At 38.0% G+C, this 15466-nt stretch overlaps 23 non-coding genes across 23 annotated transcripts; all 23 read right to left on the bottom strand.

Annotated features, from left to right (window-relative positions):
- Window positions 1-69: 69 nt before the first annotated feature.
- Window positions 70-188, bottom strand: LOC147561498 (5S ribosomal RNA). The gene has a single exon (XR_015232814.1). It is a non-coding gene; the product is annotated as a 5S ribosomal RNA (ribosomal RNA).
- Window positions 189-754: 566 nt separating this feature from the next.
- LOC147561497 (5S ribosomal RNA) lies at window positions 755-872 on the bottom strand. Its single transcript, XR_015232794.1, has one exon. It is a non-coding gene; the product is annotated as a 5S ribosomal RNA (ribosomal RNA).
- A 566-nt stretch (window positions 873-1438) lies between these two features.
- Window positions 1439-1557, bottom strand: LOC147561496 (5S ribosomal RNA). Its single transcript, XR_015232813.1, has one exon. It is a non-coding gene; the product is annotated as a 5S ribosomal RNA (ribosomal RNA).
- A 566-nt stretch (window positions 1558-2123) lies between these two features.
- LOC147561495 (5S ribosomal RNA) lies at window positions 2124-2242 on the bottom strand. Its single transcript, XR_015232812.1, has one exon. It is a non-coding gene; the product is annotated as a 5S ribosomal RNA (ribosomal RNA).
- A 566-nt stretch (window positions 2243-2808) lies between these two features.
- Window positions 2809-2927, bottom strand: LOC147561494 (5S ribosomal RNA). The gene has a single exon (XR_015232811.1). It is a non-coding gene; the product is annotated as a 5S ribosomal RNA (ribosomal RNA).
- Window positions 2928-3492: 565 nt separating this feature from the next.
- Window positions 3493-3611, bottom strand: LOC147561493 (5S ribosomal RNA). Its single transcript, XR_015232810.1, has one exon. It is a non-coding gene; the product is annotated as a 5S ribosomal RNA (ribosomal RNA).
- Window positions 3612-4177: 566 nt separating this feature from the next.
- On the bottom strand, window positions 4178-4296 carry LOC147561492 (5S ribosomal RNA). The gene has a single exon (XR_015232809.1). It is a non-coding gene; the product is annotated as a 5S ribosomal RNA (ribosomal RNA).
- Window positions 4297-4862: 566 nt separating this feature from the next.
- Window positions 4863-4981, bottom strand: LOC147561491 (5S ribosomal RNA). The gene has a single exon (XR_015232808.1). It is a non-coding gene; the product is annotated as a 5S ribosomal RNA (ribosomal RNA).
- A 566-nt stretch (window positions 4982-5547) lies between these two features.
- On the bottom strand, window positions 5548-5666 carry LOC147561490 (5S ribosomal RNA). Its single transcript, XR_015232807.1, has one exon. It is a non-coding gene; the product is annotated as a 5S ribosomal RNA (ribosomal RNA).
- A 565-nt stretch (window positions 5667-6231) lies between these two features.
- On the bottom strand, window positions 6232-6350 carry LOC147561489 (5S ribosomal RNA). The gene has a single exon (XR_015232777.1). It is a non-coding gene; the product is annotated as a 5S ribosomal RNA (ribosomal RNA).
- A 566-nt stretch (window positions 6351-6916) lies between these two features.
- LOC147561488 (5S ribosomal RNA) lies at window positions 6917-7035 on the bottom strand. The gene has a single exon (XR_015232805.1). It is a non-coding gene; the product is annotated as a 5S ribosomal RNA (ribosomal RNA).
- A 566-nt stretch (window positions 7036-7601) lies between these two features.
- Window positions 7602-7720, bottom strand: LOC147561487 (5S ribosomal RNA). Its single transcript, XR_015232804.1, has one exon. It is a non-coding gene; the product is annotated as a 5S ribosomal RNA (ribosomal RNA).
- Window positions 7721-8286: 566 nt separating this feature from the next.
- Window positions 8287-8405, bottom strand: LOC147561486 (5S ribosomal RNA). Its single transcript, XR_015232789.1, has one exon. It is a non-coding gene; the product is annotated as a 5S ribosomal RNA (ribosomal RNA).
- Window positions 8406-8971: 566 nt separating this feature from the next.
- On the bottom strand, window positions 8972-9090 carry LOC147561485 (5S ribosomal RNA). Its single transcript, XR_015232803.1, has one exon. It is a non-coding gene; the product is annotated as a 5S ribosomal RNA (ribosomal RNA).
- A 566-nt stretch (window positions 9091-9656) lies between these two features.
- LOC147561484 (5S ribosomal RNA) lies at window positions 9657-9775 on the bottom strand. The gene has a single exon (XR_015232802.1). It is a non-coding gene; the product is annotated as a 5S ribosomal RNA (ribosomal RNA).
- Window positions 9776-10352: 577 nt separating this feature from the next.
- Window positions 10353-10471, bottom strand: LOC147561483 (5S ribosomal RNA). Its single transcript, XR_015232796.1, has one exon. It is a non-coding gene; the product is annotated as a 5S ribosomal RNA (ribosomal RNA).
- A 566-nt stretch (window positions 10472-11037) lies between these two features.
- On the bottom strand, window positions 11038-11156 carry LOC147561482 (5S ribosomal RNA). The gene has a single exon (XR_015232785.1). It is a non-coding gene; the product is annotated as a 5S ribosomal RNA (ribosomal RNA).
- A 566-nt stretch (window positions 11157-11722) lies between these two features.
- LOC147561481 (5S ribosomal RNA) lies at window positions 11723-11841 on the bottom strand. The gene has a single exon (XR_015232774.1). It is a non-coding gene; the product is annotated as a 5S ribosomal RNA (ribosomal RNA).
- Window positions 11842-12407: 566 nt separating this feature from the next.
- Window positions 12408-12526, bottom strand: LOC147561480 (5S ribosomal RNA). The gene has a single exon (XR_015232763.1). It is a non-coding gene; the product is annotated as a 5S ribosomal RNA (ribosomal RNA).
- A 566-nt stretch (window positions 12527-13092) lies between these two features.
- LOC147561479 (5S ribosomal RNA) lies at window positions 13093-13211 on the bottom strand. The gene has a single exon (XR_015232782.1). It is a non-coding gene; the product is annotated as a 5S ribosomal RNA (ribosomal RNA).
- Window positions 13212-13777: 566 nt separating this feature from the next.
- On the bottom strand, window positions 13778-13896 carry LOC147561478 (5S ribosomal RNA). Its single transcript, XR_015232752.1, has one exon. It is a non-coding gene; the product is annotated as a 5S ribosomal RNA (ribosomal RNA).
- Window positions 13897-14462: 566 nt separating this feature from the next.
- Window positions 14463-14581, bottom strand: LOC147561477 (5S ribosomal RNA). Its single transcript, XR_015232741.1, has one exon. It is a non-coding gene; the product is annotated as a 5S ribosomal RNA (ribosomal RNA).
- A 566-nt stretch (window positions 14582-15147) lies between these two features.
- On the bottom strand, window positions 15148-15266 carry LOC147561476 (5S ribosomal RNA). Its single transcript, XR_015232729.1, has one exon. It is a non-coding gene; the product is annotated as a 5S ribosomal RNA (ribosomal RNA).
- Window positions 15267-15466: the final 200 nt, after the last annotated feature.

Below are 15466 nucleotides of genomic sequence, written 5' to 3'. Positions count from 1 at the left end.
AGGTTATTTTCTTCCCCTCTTCTCCGTCTCTCCGACGAAACGAGAAAAAAAAAAAAAAAAGTAGAAAAAGGGATGCAACACGAGGACTTCCCAGGAGGTCACCCATCCTAGTACTACTCTCGCCCAAGCACGCTTAACTTCGGAGTTCTGATGGGATCCGGTGGATTAGTGCTGGTATGATCGCATCCGTTAGTATTTTACAATGGGTACTACTTGTTCTCGTCGTGGACTCCTATTTCTCCCCGCTCGTGCCTTTTCAAGCACTCTATAGTGACACGACGTAAAAACATTTACACCCTCCGTCCGATTATGTTTGACTTTTTAGCAGATCCAACTTATTGACCATTTTTATTTATTGTTCTCTCACTAAAAGATTTTTCCTAAATTACCCATATTAAATTTGGAGTATTCAAATAAATAATATGTTGGAAGTAGTGTGGAAATAACTGAAACTTTTTATTCTTATTAAAAGTAAAGGGTAGATTGGGAAATGCTAATGAAATTAGTAATAAATATTTCCGGACATATTTTTATGTCTCCAAATCGCTGTCATCGGTTTATAATACGTACGACGAGTTATTCCAGTTTTAAATTACTCGAGTTACACAAAATTCTGAAAAATAGACGGATGACACTGAAAACAACGTTTTTTTGGCAAATCCGACGGTCCTAACCCGCCTTTGGCAGGTTATTTTCTTCCCCTCTTCTCCGTCTCTCCGACGAAACGAGAAAAAAAAAAAAAAAAGTAGAAAAAGGGATGCAACACGAGGACTTCCCAGGAGGTCACCATCCTAGTACTACTCTCGCCCAAGCACGCTTAACTTCGGAGTTCTGATGGGATCCGGTGGATTAGTGCTGGTATGATCGCATCCGTTAGTATTTTACAATGGGTACTACTTGTTCTCGTCGTGGACTCCTATTTCTCCCCGCTCGTGCCTTTTCAAGCACTCTATAGTGACACGACGTAAAAACATTTACACCCTCCGTCCGATTATGTTTGACTTTTTAGCAGATCCAACTTATTGACCATTTTTATTTATTGTTCTCTCACTAAAAGATTTTTCCTAAATTACCCATATTAAATTTGGAGTATTCAAATAAATAATATGTTGGAAGTAGTGTGGAAATAACTGAAACTTTTTATTCTTATTAAAAGTAAAGGGTAGATTGGGAAATGCTAATGAAATTAGTAATAAATATTTCCGGACATATTTTTATGTCTCCAAATCGCTGTCATCGGTTTATAATACGTACGACGAGTTATTCCAGTTTTAAATTACTCGAGTTACACAAAATTCTGAAAAATAGACGGATGACACTGAAAACAACGTTTTTTTGGCAAATCCGACGGTCCTAACCCGCCTTTGGCAGGTTATTTTCTTCCCCTCTTCTCCGTCTCTCCGACGAAACGAGAAAAAAAAAAAAAAAAGTAGAAAAAGGGATGCAACACGAGGACTTCCCAGGAGGTCACCCATCCTAGTACTACTCTCGCCCAAGCACGCTTAACTTCGGAGTTCTGATGGGATCCGGTGGATTAGTGCTGGTATGATCGCATCCGTTAGTATTTTACAATGGGTACTACTTGTTCTCGTCGTGGACTCCTATTTCTCCCCGCTCGTGCCTTTTCAAGCACTCTATAGTGACACGACGTAAAAACATTTACACCCTCCGTCCGATTATGTTTGACTTTTTAGCAGATCCAACTTATTGACCATTTTTATTTATTGTTCTCTCACTAAAAGATTTTTCCTAAATTACCCATATTAAATTTGGAGTATTCAAATAAATAATATGTTGGAAGTAGTGTGGAAATAACTGAAACTTTTTATTCTTATTAAAAGTAAAGGGTAGATTGGGAAATGCTAATGAAATTAGTAATAAATATTTCCGGACATATTTTTATGTCTCCAAATCGCTGTCATCGGTTTATAATACGTACGACGAGTTATTCCAGTTTTAAATTACTCGAGTTACACAAAATTCTGAAAAATAGACGGATGACACTGAAAACAACGTTTTTTTGGCAAATCCGACGGTCCTAACCCGCCTTTGGCAGGTTATTTTCTTCCCCTCTTCTCCGTCTCTCCGACGAAACGAGAAAAAAAAAAAAAAAAGTAGAAAAAGGGATGCAACACGAGGACTTCCCAGGAGGTCACCCATCCTAGTACTACTCTCGCCCAAGCACGCTTAACTTCGGAGTTCTGATGGGATCCGGTGGATTAGTGCTGGTATGATCGCATCCGTTAGTATTTTACAATGGGTACTACTTGTTCTCGTCGTGGACTCCTATTTCTCCCCGCTCGTGCCTTTTCAAGCACTCTATAGTGACACGACGTAAAAACATTTACACCCTCCGTCCGATTATGTTTGACTTTTTAGCAGATCCAACTTATTGACCATTTTTATTTATTGTTCTCTCACTAAAAGATTTTTCCTAAATTACCCATATTAAATTTGGAGTATTCAAATAAATAATATGTTGGAAGTAGTGTGGAAATAACTGAAACTTTTTATTCTTATTAAAAGTAAAGGGTAGATTGGGAAATGCTAATGAAATTAGTAATAAATATTTCCGGACATATTTTTATGTCTCCAAATCGCTGTCATCGGTTTATAATACGTACGACGAGTTATTCCAGTTTTAAATTACTCGAGTTACACAAAATTCTGAAAAATAGACGGATGACACTGAAAACAACGTTTTTTTGGCAAATCCGACGGTCCTAACCCGCCTTTGGCAGGTTATTTTCTTCCCCTCTTCTCCGTCTCTCCGACGAAACGAGAAAAAAAAAAAAAAAAGTAGAAAAAGGGATGCAACACGAGGACTTCCCAGGAGGTCACCCATCCTAGTACTACTCTCGCCCAAGCACGCTTAACTTCGGAGTTCTGATGGGATCCGGTGGATTAGTGCTGGTATGATCGCATCCGTTAGTATTTTACAATGGGTACTACTTGTTCTCGTCGTGGACTCCTATTTCTCCCCGCTCGTGCCTTTTCAAGCACTCTATAGTGACACGACGTAAAAACATTTACACCCTCCGTCCGATTATGTTTGACTTTTTAGCAGATCCAACTTATTGACCATTTTTATTTATTGTTCTCTCACTAAAAGATTTTTCCTAAATTACCCATATTAAATTTGGAGTATTCAAATAAATAATATGTTGGAAGTAGTGTGGAAATAACTGAAACTTTTTATTCTTATTAAAAGTAAAGGGTAGATTGGGAAATGCTAATGAAATTAGTAATAAATATTTCCGGACATATTTTTATGTCTCCAAATCGCTGTCATCGGTTTATAATACGTACGACGAGTTATTCCAGTTTTAAATTACTCGAGTTACACAAAATTCTGAAAAATAGACGGATGACACTGAAAACAACGTTTTTTTGGCAAATCCGACGGTCCTAACCCGCCTTTGGCAGGTTATTTTCTTCCCCTCTTCTCCGTCTCTCCGACGAAACGAGAAAAAAAAAAAAAAAGTAGAAAAAGGGATGCAACACGAGGACTTCCCAGGAGGTCACCCATCCTAGTACTACTCTCGCCCAAGCACGCTTAACTTCGGAGTTCTGATGGGATCCGGTGGATTAGTGCTGGTATGATCGCATCCGTTAGTATTTTACAATGGGTACTACTTGTTCTCGTCGTGGACTCCTATTTCTCCCCGCTCGTGCCTTTTCAAGCACTCTATAGTGACACGACGTAAAAACATTTACACCCTCCGTCCGATTATGTTTGACTTTTTAGCAGATCCAACTTATTGACCATTTTTATTTATTGTTCTCTCACTAAAAGATTTTTCCTAAATTACCCATATTAAATTTGGAGTATTCAAATAAATAATATGTTGGAAGTAGTGTGGAAATAACTGAAACTTTTTATTCTTATTAAAAGTAAAGGGTAGATTGGGAAATGCTAATGAAATTAGTAATAAATATTTCCGGACATATTTTTATGTCTCCAAATCGCTGTCATCGGTTTATAATACGTACGACGAGTTATTCCAGTTTTAAATTACTCGAGTTACACAAAATTCTGAAAAATAGACGGATGACACTGAAAACAACGTTTTTTTGGCAAATCCGACGGTCCTAACCCGCCTTTGGCAGGTTATTTTCTTCCCCTCTTCTCCGTCTCTCCGACGAAACGAGAAAAAAAAAAAAAAAAGTAGAAAAAGGGATGCAACACGAGGACTTCCCAGGAGGTCACCCATCCTAGTACTACTCTCGCCCAAGCACGCTTAACTTCGGAGTTCTGATGGGATCCGGTGGATTAGTGCTGGTATGATCGCATCCGTTAGTATTTTACAATGGGTACTACTTGTTCTCGTCGTGGACTCCTATTTCTCCCCGCTCGTGCCTTTTCAAGCACTCTATAGTGACACGACGTAAAAACATTTACACCCTCCGTCCGATTATGTTTGACTTTTTAGCAGATCCAACTTATTGACCATTTTTATTTATTGTTCTCTCACTAAAAGATTTTTCCTAAATTACCCATATTAAATTTGGAGTATTCAAATAAATAATATGTTGGAAGTAGTGTGGAAATAACTGAAACTTTTTATTCTTATTAAAAGTAAAGGGTAGATTGGGAAATGCTAATGAAATTAGTAATAAATATTTCCGGACATATTTTTATGTCTCCAAATCGCTGTCATCGGTTTATAATACGTACGACGAGTTATTCCAGTTTTAAATTACTCGAGTTACACAAAATTCTGAAAAATAGACGGATGACACTGAAAACAACGTTTTTTTGGCAAATCCGACGGTCCTAACCCGCCTTTGGCAGGTTATTTTCTTCCCCTCTTCTCCGTCTCTCCGACGAAACGAGAAAAAAAAAAAAAAAAGTAGAAAAAGGGATGCAACACGAGGACTTCCCAGGAGGTCACCCATCCTAGTACTACTCTCGCCCAAGCACGCTTAACTTCGGAGTTCTGATGGGATCCGGTGGATTAGTGCTGGTATGATCGCATCCGTTAGTATTTTACAATGGGTACTACTTGTTCTCGTCGTGGACTCCTATTTCTCCCCGCTCGTGCCTTTTCAAGCACTCTATAGTGACACGACGTAAAAACATTTACACCCTCCGTCCGATTATGTTTGACTTTTTAGCAGATCCAACTTATTGACCATTTTTATTTATTGTTCTCTCACTAAAAGATTTTTCCTAAATTACCCATATTAAATTTGGAGTATTCAAATAAATAATATGTTGGAAGTAGTGTGGAAATAACTGAAACTTTTTATTCTTATTAAAAGTAAAGGGTAGATTGGGAAATGCTAATGAAATTAGTAATAAATATTTCCGGACATATTTTTATGTCTCCAAATCGCTGTCATCGGTTTATAATACGTACGACGAGTTATTCCAGTTTTAAATTACTCGAGTTACACAAAATTCTGAAAAATAGACGGATGACACTGAAAACAACGTTTTTTTGGCAAATCCGACGGTCCTAACCCGCCTTTGGCAGGTTATTTTCTTCCCCTCTTCTCCGTCTCTCCGACGAAACGAGAAAAAAAAAAAAAAAAGTAGAAAAAGGGATGCAACACGAGGACTTCCCAGGAGGTCACCCATCCTAGTACTACTCTCGCCCAAGCACGCTTAACTTCGGAGTTCTGATGGGATCCGGTGGATTAGTGCTGGTATGATCGCATCCGTTAGTATTTTACAATGGGTACTACTTGTTCTCGTCGTGGACTCCTATTTCTCCCCGCTCGTGCCTTTTCAAGCACTCTATAGTGACACGACGTAAAAACATTTACACCCTCCGTCCGATTATGTTTGACTTTTTAGCAGATCCAACTTATTGACCATTTTTATTTATTGTTCTCTCACTAAAAGATTTTTCCTAAATTACCCATATTAAATTTGGAGTATTCAAATAAATAATATGTTGGAAGTAGTGTGGAAATAACTGAAACTTTTTATTCTTATTAAAAGTAAAGGGTAGATTGGGAAATGCTAATGAAATTAGTAATAAATATTTCAGGACATATTTTTATGTCTCCAAATCGCTGTCATCGGTTTATAATACGTACGACGAGTTATTCCAGTTTTAAATTACTCGAGTTACACAAAATTCTGAAAAATAGACGGATGACACTGAAAACAACGTTTTTTTGGCAAATCCGACGGTCCTAACCCGCCTTTGGCAGGTTATTTTCTTCCCCTCTTCTCCGTCTCTCCGACGAAACGAGAAAAAAAAAAAAAAAGTAGAAAAAGGGATGCAACACGAGCACTTCCCAGGAGGTCACCCATCCTAGTACTACTCTCGCCCAAGCACGCTTAACTTCGGAGTTCTGATGGGATCCGGTGGATTAGTGCTGGTATGATCGCATCCGTTAGTATTTTACAATGGGTACTACTTGTTCTCGTCGTGGACTCCTATTTCTCCCCGCTCGTGCCTTTTCAAGCACTCTATAGTGACACGACGTAAAAACATTTACACCCTCCGTCCGATTATGTTTGACTTTTTAGCAGATCCAACTTATTGACCATTTTTATTTATTGTTCTCTCACTAAAAGATTTTTCCTAAATTACCCATATTAAATTTGGAGTATTCAAATAAATAATATGTTGGAAGTAGTGTGGAAATAACTGAAACTTTTTATTCTTATTAAAAGTAAAGGGTAGATTGGGAAATGCTAATGAAATTAGTAATAAATATTTCCGGACATATTTTTATGTCTCCAAATCGCTGTCATCGGTTTATAATACGTACGACGAGTTATTCCAGTTTTAAATTACTCGAGTTACACAAAATTCTGAAAAATAGACGGATGACACTGAAAACAACGTTTTTTTGGCAAATCCGACGGTCCTAACCCGCCTTTGGCAGGTTATTTTCTTCCCCTCTTCTCCGTCTCTCCGACGAAACGAGAAAAAAAAAAAAAAAAGTAGAAAAAGGGATGCAACACGAGGACTTCCCAGGAGGTCACCCATCCTAGTACTACTCTCGCCCAAGCACGCTTAACTTCGGAGTTCTGATGGGATCCGGTGGATTAGTGCTGGTATGATCGCATCCGTTAGTATTTTACAATGGGTACTACTTGTTCTCGTCGTGGACTCCTATTTCTCCCCGCTCGTGCCTTTTCAAGCACTCTATAGTGACACGACGTAAAAACATTTACACCCTCCGTCCGATTATGTTTGACTTTTTAGCAGATCCAACTTATTGACCATTTTTATTTATTGTTCTCTCACTAAAAGATTTTTCCTAAATTACCCATATTAAATTTGGAGTATTCAAATAAATAATATGTTGGAAGTAGTGTGGAAATAACTGAAACTTTTTATTCTTATTAAAAGTAAAGGGTAGATTGGGAAATGCTAATGAAATTAGTAATAAATATTTCCGGACATATTTTTATGTCTCCAAATCGCTGTCATCGGTTTATAATACGTACGACGAGTTATTCCAGTTTTAAATTACTCGAGTTACACAAAATTCTGAAAAATAGACGGATGACACTGAAAACAACGTTTTTTTGGCAAATCCGACGGTCCTAACCCGCCTTTGGCAGGTTATTTTCTTCCCCTCTTCTCCGTCTCTCCGACGAAACGAGAAAAAAAAAAAAAAAAGTAGAAAAAGGGATGCAACACGAGGACTTCCCAGGAGGTCACCCATCCTAGTACTACTCTCGCCCAAGCACGCTTAACTTCGGAGTTCTGATGGGATCCGGTGGATTAGTGCTGGTATGATCGCATCCGTTAGTATTTTACAATGGGTACTACTTGTTCTCGTCGTGGACTCCTATTTCTCCCCGCTCGTGCCTTTTCAAGCACTCTATAGTGACACGACGTAAAAACATTTACACCCTCCGTCCGATTATGTTTGACTTTTTAGCAGATCCAACTTATTGACCATTTTTATTTATTGTTCTCTCACTAAAAGATTTTTCCTAAATTACCCATATTAAATTTGGAGTATTCAAATAAATAATATGTTGGAAGTAGTGTGGAAATAACTGAAACTTTTTATTCTTATTAAAAGTAAAGGGTAGATTGGGAAATGCTAATGAAATTAGTAATAAATATTTCCGGACATATTTTTATGTCTCCAAATCGCTGTCATCGGTTTATAATACGTACGACGAGTTATTCCAGTTTTAAATTACTCGAGTTACACAAAATTCTGAAAAATAGACGGATGACACTGAAAACAACGTTTTTTTGGCAAATCCGACGGTCCTAACCCGCCTTTGGCAGGTTATTTTCTTCCCCTCTTCTCCGTCTCTCCGACGAAACGAGAAAAAAAAAAAAAAAAGTAGAAAAAGGGATGCAACACGAGGACTGCCCAGGAGGTCACCCATCCTAGTACTACTCTCGCCCAAGCACGCTTAACTTCGGAGTTCTGATGGGATCCGGTGGATTAGTGCTGGTATGATCGCATCCGTTAGTATTTTACAATGGGTACTACTTGTTCTCGTCGTGGACTCCTATTTCTCCCCGCTCGTGCCTTTTCAAGCACTCTATAGTGACACGACGTAAAAACATTTACACCCTCCGTCCGATTATGTTTGACTTTTTAGCAGATCCAACTTATTGACCATTTTTATTTATTGTTCTCTCACTAAAAGATTTTTCCTAAATTACCCATATTAAATTTGGAGTATTCAAATAAATAATATGTTGGAAGTAGTGTGGAAATAACTGAAACTTTTTATTCTTATTAAAAGTAAAGGGTAGATTGTGAAATGCTAATGAAATTAGTAATAAATATTTCCGGACATATTTTTATGTCTCCAAATCGCTGTCATCGGTTTATAATACGTACGACGAGTTATTCCAGTTTTAAATTACTCGAGTTACACAAAATTCTGAAAAATAGACGGATGACACTGAAAACAACGTTTTTTTGGCAAATCCGACGGTCCTAACCCGCCTTTGGCAGGTTATTTTCTTCCCCTCTTCTCCGTCTCTCCGACGAAACGAGAAAAAAAAAAAAAAAAGTAGAAAAAGGGATGCAACACGAGGACTTCCCAGGAGGTCACCCATCCTAGTACTACTCTCGCCCAAGCACGCTTAACTTCGGAGTTCTGATGGGATCCGGTGGATTAGTGCTGGTATGATCGCATCCGTTAGTATTTTACAATGGGTACTACTTGTTCTCGTCGTGGACTCCTATTTCTCCCCGCTCGTGCCTTTTCAAGCACTCTATAGTGACACGACGTAAAAACATTTACACCCTCCGTCCGATTATGTTTGACTTTTTAGCAGATCCAACTTATTGACCATTTTTATTTATTGTTCTCTCACTAAAAGATTTTTCCTAAATTACCCATATTAAATTTGGAGTATTCAAATAAATAATATGTTGGAAGTAGTGTGGAAATAACTGAAACTTTTTATTCTTATTAAAAGTAAAGGGTAGATTGGGAAATGCTAATGAAATTAGTAATAAATATTTCCGGACATATTTTTATGTCTCCAAATCGCTGTCATCGGTTTATAATACGTACGACGAGTTATTCCAGTTTTAAATTACTCGAGTTACACAAAATTCTGAAAAATAGACGGATGACACTGAAAACAACGTTTTTTTGGCAAATCCGACGGTCCTAACCCGCCTTTGGCAGGTTATTTTCTTCCCCTCTTCTCCGTCTCTCCGACGAAACGAGAAAAAAAAAAAAAAAAGTAGAAAAAGGGATGCAACACGAGGACTTCCCAGGAGGTCACCCATCCTAGTACTACTCTCGCCCAAGCACGCTTAACTTCGGAGTTCTGATGGGATCCGGTGGATTAGTGCTGGTATGATCGCATCCGTTAGTATTTTACAATGGGTACTACTTGTTCTCGTCGTGGACTCCTATTTCTCCCCGCTCGTGCCTTTTCAAGCACTCTATAGTGACACGACGTAAAAACATTTACACCCTCCGTCCGATTATGTTTGACTTTTTAGCAGATCCAACTTATTGACCATTTTTATTTATTGTTCTCTCACTAAAAGATTTTTCCTAAATTACCCATATTAAATTTGGAGTATTCAAATAAATAATATGTTGGAAGTAGTGTGGAAATAACTGAAACTTTTTATTCTTATTAAAAGTAAAGGGTAGATTGGGAAATGCTAATGAAATTAGTAATAAATATTTCCGGACATATTTTTATGTCTCCAAATCGCTGTCATCGGTTTATAATACGTACGACGAGTTATTCCAGTTTTAAATTACTCGAGTTACACAAAATTCTGAAAAATAGACGGATGACACTGAAAACAACGTTTTTTTGGCAAATCCGACGGTCCTAACCCGCCTTTGGCAGGTTATTTTCTTCCCCTCTTCTCCGTCTCTCCGACGAAACGAGAAAAAAAAAAAAAAAAAAAAAAAAAAAGTAGAAAAAGGGATGCAACACGAGGACTTCCCAGGAGGTCACCCATCCTAGTACTACTCTCGCCCAAGCACGCTTAACTTCGGAGTTCTGATGGGATCCGGTGGATTAGTGCTGGTATGATCGCATCCGTTAGTATTTTACAATGGGTACTACTTGTTCTCGTCGTGGACTCCTATTTCTCCCCGCTCGTGCCTTTTCAAGCACTCTATAGTGACACGACGTAAAAACATTTACACCCTCCGTCCGATTATGTTTGACTTTTTAGCAGATCCAACTTATTGACCATTTTTATTTATTGTTCTCTCACTAAAAGATTTTTCCTAAATTACCCATATTAAATTTGGAGTATTCAAATAAATAATATGTTGGAAGTAGTGTGGAAATAACTGAAACTTTTTATTCTTATTAAAAGTAAAGGGTAGATTGGGAAATGCTAATGAAATTAGTAATAAATATTTCCGGACATATTTTTATGTCTCCAAATCGCTGTCATCGGTTTATAATACGTACGACGAGTTATTCCAGTTTTAAATTACTCGAGTTACACAAAATTCTGAAAAATAGACGGATGACACTGAAAACAACGTTTTTTTGGCAAATCCGACGGTCCTAACCCGCCTTTGGCAGGTTATTTTCTTCCCCTCTTCTCCGTCTCTCCGACGAAACGAGAAAAAAAAAAAAAAAAGTAGAAAAAGGGATGCAACACGAGGACTTCCCAGGAGGTCACCCATCCTAGTACTACTCTCGCCCAAGCACGCTTAACTTCGGAGTTCTGATGGGATCCGGTGGATTAGTGCTGGTATGATCGCATCCGTTAGTATTTTACAATGGGTACTACTTGTTCTCGTCGTGGACTCCTATTTCTCCCCGCTCGTGCCTTTTCAAGCACTCTATAGTGACACGACGTAAAAACATTTACACCCTCCGTCCGATTATGTTTGACTTTTTAGCAGATCCAACTTATTGACCATTTTTATTTATTGTTCTCTCACTAAAAGATTTTTCCTAAATTACCCATATTAAATTTGGAGTATTCAAATAAATAATATGTTGGAAGTAGTGTGGAAATAACTGAAACTTTTTATTCTTATTAAAAGTAAAGGGTAGATTGGGAAATGCTAATGAAATTAGTAATAAATATTTCCGGACATATTTTTATGTCTCCAAATCGCTGTCATCGGTTTATAATACGTACGACGAGTTATTCCAGTTTTAAATTACTCGAGTTACACAAAATTCTGAAAAATAGACGGATGACACTGAAAACAACGTTTTTTTGGCAAATCCGACGGTCCTAACCCGCCTTTGGCAGGTTATTTTCTTCCCCTCTTCTCCGTCTCTCCGACGAAACGAGAAAAAAAAAAAAAAAAGTAGAAAAAGGGATGCAACACGAGGACTTCCCAGGAGGTCACCCATCCTAGTACTACTCTCGCCCAAGCACGCTTAACTTCGGAGTTCTGATGGGATCCGGTGGATTAGTGCTGGTATGATCGCATCCGTTAGTATTTTACAATGGGTACTACTTGTTCTCGTCGTGGACTCCTATTTCTCCCCGCTCGTGCCTTTTCAAGCACTCTATAGTGACACGACGTAAAAACATTTACACCCTCCGTCCGATTATGTTTGACTTTTTAGCAGATCCAACTTATTGACCATTTTTATTTATTGTTCTCTCACTAAAAGATTTTTCCTAAATTACCCATATTAAATTTGGAGTATTCAAATAAATAATATGTTGGAAGTAGTGTGGAAATAACTGAAACTTTTTATTCTTATTAAAAGTAAAGGGTAGATTGGGAAATGCTAATGAAATTAGTAATAAATATTTCCGGACATATTTTTATGTCTCCAAATCGCTGTCATCGGTTTATAATACGTACGACGAGTTATTCCAGTTTTAAATTACTCGAGTTACACAAAATTCTGAAAAATAGACGGATGACACTGAAAACAACGTTTTTTTGGCAAATCCGACGGTCCTAACCCGCCTTTGGCAGGTTATTTTCTTCCCCTCTTCTCCGTCTCTCCGACGAAACGAGAAAAAAAAAAAAAAAAGTAGAAAAAGGGATGCAACACGAGGACTTCCCAGGAGGTCACCCATCCTAGTACTACTCTCGCCCAAGCACGCTTAACTTCGGAGTTCTGATGGGATCCGGTGGATTAGTGCTGGTATGATCGCATCCGTTAGTATTTTACAATGGGTACTACTTGTTCTCGTCGTGGACTCCTATTTCTCCCCGCTCGTGCCTTTTCAAGCACTCTATAGTGACACGACGTAAAAACATTTACACCCTCCGTCCGATTATGTTTGACTTTTTAGCAGATCCAACTTATTGACCATTTTTATTTATTGTTCTCTCACTAAAAGATTTTTCCTAAATTACCCATATTAAATTTGGAGTATTCAAATAAATAATATGTTGGAAGTAGTGTGGAAATAACTGAAACTTTTTATTCTTATTAAAAGTAAAGGGTAGATTGGGAAATGCTAATGAAATTAGTAATAAATATTTCCGGACATATTTTTATGTCTCCAAATCGCTGTCATCGGTTTATAATACGTACGACGAGTTATTCCAGTTTTAAATTACTCGAGTTACACAAAATTCTGAAAAATAGACGGATGACACTGAAAACAACGTTTTTTTGGCAAATCCGACGGTCCTAACCCGCCTTTGGCAGGTTATTTTCTTCCCCTCTTCTCCGTCTCTCCGACGAAACGAGAAAAAAAAAAAAAAAAGTAGAAAAAGGGATGCAACACGAGGACTTCCCAGGAGGTCACCCATCCTAGTACTACTCTCGCCCAAGCACGCTTAACTTCGGAGTTCTGATGGGATCCGGTGGATTAGTGCTGGTATGATCGCATCTGTTAGTATTTTACAATGGGTACTACTTGTTCTCGTCGTGGACTCCTATTTCTCCCCGCTCGTGCCTTTTCAAGCACTCTATAGTGACACGACGTAAAAACATTTACACCCTCCGTCCGATTATGTTTGACTTTTTAGCAGATCCAACTTATTGACCATTTTTATTTATTGTTCTCTCACTAAAAGATTTTTCCTAAATTACCCATATTAAATTTGGAGTATTCAAATAAATAATATGTTGGAAGTAGTGTGGAAATAACTGAAACTTTTTATTCTTATTAAAAGTAAAGGGTAGATTGGGAAATGCTAATGAAATTAGTAATAAATATTTCCGGACATATTTTTATGTCTCCAAATCGCTGTCATCGGTTTATAATACGTACGACGAGTTATTCCAGTTTTAAATTACTCGAGTTACACAAAATTCTGAAAAATAGACGGATGACACTGAAAACAACGTTTTTTTGGCAAATCCGACGGTCCTAACCCGCCTTTGGCAGGTTATTTTCTTCCCCTCTTCTCCGTCTCTCCGACGAAACGAGAAAAAAAAAAAAAAAAGTAGAAAAAGGGATGCAACACGAGGACTTCCCAGGAGGTCACCCATCCTAGTACTACTCTCGCCCAAGCACGCTTAACTTCGGAGTTCTGATGGGATCCGGTGGATTAGTGCTGGTATGATCGCATCCGTTAGTATTTTACAATGGGTACTACTTGTTCTCGTCGTGGACTCCTATTTCTCCCCGCTCGTGCCTTTTCAAGCACTCTATAGTGACACGACGTAAAAACATTTACACCCTCCGTCCGATTATGTTTGACTTTTTAGCAGATCCAACTTATTGACCATTTTTATTTATTGTTCTCTCACTAAAAGATTTTTCCTAAATTACCCATATTAAATTTGGAGTATTCAAATAAATAATATGTTGGAAGTAGTGTGGAAATAACTGAAACTTTTTATTCTTATTAAAAGTAAAGGGTAGATTGGGAAATGCTAATGAAATTAGTAATAAATATTTCCGGACATATTTTTATGTCTCCAAATCGCTGTCATCGGTTTATAATACGTACGACGAGTTATTCCAGTTTTAAATTACTCGAGTTACACAAAATTCTGAAAAATAGACGGATGACACTGAAAACAACGTTTTTTTGGCAAATCCGACGGTCCTAACCCGCCTTTGGCAGGTTATTTTCTTCCCCTCTTCTCCGTCTCTCCGACGAAACGAGAAAAAAAAAAAAAAAAGTAGAAAAAGGGATGCAACACGAGGACTTCCCAGGAGGTCACCCATCCTAGTACTACTCTCGCCCAAGCACGCTTAACTTCGGAGTTCTGATGGGATCCGGTGGATTAGTGCTGGTATGATCGCATCCGTTAGTATTTTACAATGGGTACTACTTGTTCTCGTCGTGGACTCCTATTTCTCCCCGCTCGTGCCTTTTCAAGCACTCTATAGTGACACGACGTAAAAACATTTACACCCTCCGTCCGATTATGTTTGACTTTTTAGCAGATCCAACTTATTGACCATTTTTATTTATTGTTCTCTCACTAAAAGATTTTTCCTAAATTACCCATATTAAATTTGGAGTATTCAAATAAATAATATGTTGGAAGTAGTGTGGAAATAACTGAAACTTTTTATTCTTATTAAAAGTAAAGGGTAGATTGGGAAATGCTAATGAAATTAGTAATAAATATTTCCGGACATATTTTTATGTCTCCAAATCGCTGTCATCGGTTTATAATACGTACGACGAGTTATTCCAGTTTTAAATTACTCGAGTTACACAAAATTCTGAAAAATAGACGGATGACACTGAAAACAACGTTTTTTTGGCAAATCCGACGGTCCTAACCCGCCTTTGGCAGGTTATTTTCTTCCCCTCTTCTCCGTCTCTCCGACGAAACGAGAAAAAAAAAAAAAAAAGTAGAAAAAGGGATGCAACACGAGGACTTCCCAGGAGGTCACCCATCCTAGTACTACTCTCGCCCAAGCACGCTTAACTTCGGAGTTCTGATGGGATCCGGTGGATTAGTGCTGGTATGATCGCATCCGTTAGTATTTTACAATGGGTACTACTTGTTCTCGTCGTGGACTCCTATTTCTCCCCGCTCGTGCCTTTTCAAGCACTCTATAGTGACACGACGTAAAAACATTTACACCCTCCGTCCGATTATGTTTGACTTTTTAGCAGATCCAACTTATTGACCATTTTTATTTATTGTTCTCTCACTAAAAGATTTTTCCTAAATTA

This window comes from Eschscholzia californica, unplaced genomic scaffold (assembly GCF_041429995.1).
Source record: "Eschscholzia californica isolate CP2 unplaced genomic scaffold, dmEscCali1.0.p SCAF_15, whole genome shotgun sequence".
NCBI classification, from domain to species: Eukaryota; Viridiplantae; Streptophyta; class Magnoliopsida; order Ranunculales; family Papaveraceae; genus Eschscholzia; species Eschscholzia californica.
This window is presented reverse-complemented; position numbering and strand designations above follow the sequence as displayed.